A 3,838-nucleotide genomic window follows, 5' to 3' on the forward strand; every position below is an offset into this window, starting at 1 on the left:
AAGGGGGGGCCCCCCAAAAAAAAAAAAAATTTTTTGGGGGAAAAGGGGGGGGGGGGGTTTAAAAAAAACCCCCCCAATGGTTTTTTAAAAAAAAAAATTTTTTTTAAAAAATTTAAACCTTTTTAAAAAAAAAAAAACCCCCCAAAAGGGGGCTTTTTAAGGTGGAACGGGGCCAAAAAAGGGGGGGGCCCCCCTTTTTTTGGGGGCCTTTTTGGGGGAAAATTTTTAAGGAAAAAATTTTAAAAAAAAAAAAAAACCCCTTTTTTGGGGGGCCGGGGGGTTTTACTTTTTCCCTTGGTTTTTAAAAAATTTTTTTTTTAAAAATTTTTTGGGAAAAATTTTTTTTTTTTTTTGGGGGAAAAAAATTTTGGGGGGGGCCCTTTTTATTAAATTTTTTTTTTTTTTTTTCCCCCGGGGCCCGGGTTTTTTTTTTTTTTGGGGGTTTTTTCCCCCGGGCCGGGGGAAAAAATTTCCTATTTTGGGTTTTTAATTTTTTACTTTTTTTCCCCTTTTTTTTTCCCCCGGTTTTTTTTTCCCCTTTTAAAAAATTATTTGAAAAAAAAAAAAAAATTTTTTTTAAAAAAAAAAAAAAATTTTTTTAAAATTTTTTTTAAAAATTTTTTTTTTTTTTAAAAATTTGGGCCCTTTTTTTTGGTCTTTAAATTTCCGGGTTTTGGAGTTTCCCCCCCAAAAAAAAAAACCCCTTTAAAATTTAAAAAAAAATTTTTTAAAAAAATTGGGTTTTTTTAAAAAGGGGCCCAAAAAAGGGGGGTTAAATTTAAAAAAAAAAAAAAATTTTTTTTTAAAAAAAATTTTTTAAAAAAAAAAAAAAAAAAAAAAAATTTTTTTTTTTTAAAAAAAAAAATTTAAAATTTTTTTTTTTTAAAAAAAACCCCTTTTTTTCCCCCAAAAAAAAAAAAAATTTTGGGGCCCCCCCCCCGGGGTTTTTTTTTTTTTTTCCCCCCCCAAAAAAAAAAATTTTTTTTAAAAAAAAACCCCTTAAAAAATTTTTTTTTTTCCCCCCCTTTTGGCCCCCCGGGGGGCCCGAGGGAAACTTAATTTTCCCCTAAAAAGGGGGGGGGTTTTTTTTTTTTAAAAAAAACCCCCCGGGTTTTTTTTTTTTTTTAAAAACCCCCGGGTTTTTTTTTGGGCCCCCCAAAACCCCCCCTTTTTTTTCCCAAAAAATTTTTTGGGTTTTAAAAAAAAAAAAAATTTTTTTTTCCCCCCCCCCCAAAAAAAAAAAAAAAAAAAAAGAGAAAAAAAAATTTCCTTAAAAAAATTTAAAAAAAAACCCCCCCTTTTTCCAATTTTGGGGGGGGTTTTTTTTAATTTTTTTTTTTTTTTTTTAAATTTTTCCCAAAAAAAATTTTTCCCTTTTTTTTTTTTCCCCCCCTTTTTTTCCCCCTTTTTTTTTTTTTTTTTGGGGGGTTTTTTTAAACCGGGAAAAAAAAAAAATCTAAAAAAACCCCCCCCAAAAAAAAAAACCCCCCCAAAAAAAGGGTTTTTTTTTTAAAAATTTTTTTTTGGAAAAATTTTTTTTGGGGGTTTTTTTTTAAAAAAAAAAAACCAAAGGGGGCCCCAAAAAGGGGTTTTTTTAAAAAAAAAAAAAATTTTTTTTTAAAAAGGGGGTTTTTAAAAAAAAGAAAAAAAAAACCCTTGGGAAAAAAAAAAACCCAAAATTTTTGGGGGAAAGGAAAAATTTGGGGGGAAAAAAAAGGAAAAAAATTTTAAAAGTTTTCCCCCCCCCAAAAAAAAAAAAAAAACCCTTTTTTCCCAAAAAAAAAAATTTTTTAAAAAGGAAAAAAAATTTAATTTTTTTTTTTTAAAAGGGGGTTTTTTTTAAAAAATTTTTAAAAAAAAAACCCCCCCCCCCGGGAAAAAATTTAAAATTTTTTAAAACCCTTTTCCCCCCCCAAAATTTCTCAAAAGGGAAAAGGGCAAAAATTTTTTTTTTTAAAAAAAAAAAAAGGGTTTTTGGGGGAAAAAGGGGGGGGGTTTTTAAAGGGGGGAAAAAAAAAAAAAAAAAAATTTTTTAAAATTTTTTTTTAAAAAATTTTTTTGGGGGGGGAAAAATTTTTTGGGGGAAAGAAAAAGGGGGTTTGGGGGGGGTTAAAGGGGGGGGTTTTTTTTTTTTTTTTTTAAAAAAAAAAAAAATTTGGGGGGGGGAAAAAAAAAAAAATTTTTTTTAAAAAAAGGAAAAACCCGGGGGGGAAAAAAAAAAAAAAAAAAGGGGGGGTTTTTTAAAAAAAAAAACCAAAAAAAAAATTTTAAAAAAAAAAAAAGGGGGGGAAAAAAAAGGCCCGGGGGGGGGAAATTGGGGAAAAAATTTTTTAAAAAAGGGGGGGGAAAATTTAAAAAAAAAAAAGGAAAAAAAAAAAAAAAAAAAAAAAATTTTGGGGGGCCCCGGGGGGAAAAAAAAAGGGAAAAAAACCCCCAAAAAAAACCCATTGGAAAGGGGCCCAAAAAAAAAATTTTTAATTTTTAAAAAAAAATTTTTTTTTCCCCAAAAAAAAATTTTTTGGGGGGGGAAAAAAATTTTTTTTTGGGGGGGTTTTAAAATTCCCCCCGGGGAAAAAAAGGGGGGGAAAAAAAAGGGGAAAAAGGGGAAAAAGGTTTAAAAAAGGGAAAAAAAAATTTTGGGGGGGTTTGAAAACCTTTTTTTTTAAAAAAAAAGGTTTTGGGGGGGAAAAGGGTTTTTTTTTGGGAATTAAAAAGGGTTTGGGGGTTTTTTTTTTTTTTAAAAGGAAATTTTTAAAATTTTTTTTTTTTTGGGGGTTTTTGGAAAAATTTTAAAAAAAAATTTTTTTTAAAAAAAAGGGGGGAAAAAAAAAAAAAACCCCGGGTTTTTAAAAAATTTTTTTGGCCCTTTTTTTTAAAAAAAAAAATTTTAAAAAGGGGGGGCCGGTTTTTTTTTAAAAAAATTTTTGGAAAAAGGAATTTTTTAAAAAAAGGGTTTTTTTTTAAAAAAAAAAATTTTTTTTAAAGGGGAAAATTTTTTAAAAAAAAAAAATTTTAAAAAAAGGGGGGGTTTTTTTTTCCAAATTTTTTTGGGGGGAAAAAAAAAAAAAAAAATTTCCCCGGGAAAAAAATTTAAAAAATTAAAAAAAACCCTTTTTTTTTTTAAAAAAAAGGGGGAAAAGAATTTTTTTTTTCCAAAAAAAAATTTTGGAAAATTCGGGAAAAAAAAATTTAAAAAAAAATTGGGTTTTTTTTTTTTTTAAAAATTTTTTAAAAAAAAAAAAGGGGGGGTTTGGGGTTCCCCATTTTTTTTGGGGGAAATTTTTTAAAAGGGTTTTTTTTTTTAATTTTGGTTTTTTTTTTAAATTTTTTTAAAAATTTAAAAAAAATTTTTTTTTTGGGGGGTTTTTCCCGGTTTTAAAAAATTTTTTAAAAAATTTTTTTTTTGTTTTTTTTTAAAAAAAAATTTTTTTAAAAAAAAAGGGGGGTTTTTGGGGGGGGGGGGTTTTTTTTTTTTTTAAAAAAACCCCCCCTTTTTTTTTGGGAATAATGGTTTTTTTAAAAAAATTTTGGTTTTTTTTGGGGTTTGGGGGGGGAAAAAAAAATTTTTTTTTGGGTTTTTTTTTAAAAAAAAAAAGGGGGTTTTTTTTTTTTAAAAAATTTTTTTTAAAAAATTAAAATTTGGGTTTTTTTTGGTTTTTGGGGGGGGGGGAAAAAAAAAGGGGTTTTTTGGGAAAAAAAAGGGGGTTTTTGGGGAAAAATTTTTTTTAAAAAAAGGGGAAAAAAAAAAAAAAAAGGGGGGGGGGAAAGGGGAAAAAAGGTTTTTTTTTTTTGGGGGGAAAAGGGAAAAATTTTTACCTTTTTAAAAAGAAAAAAAAAC

The sequence above is a fragment of the Lycium ferocissimum genome, chromosome 12, assembly GCF_029784015.1.
Source record: "Lycium ferocissimum isolate CSIRO_LF1 chromosome 12, AGI_CSIRO_Lferr_CH_V1, whole genome shotgun sequence".
NCBI classification, from domain to species: domain Eukaryota; kingdom Viridiplantae; phylum Streptophyta; class Magnoliopsida; order Solanales; family Solanaceae; genus Lycium; species Lycium ferocissimum.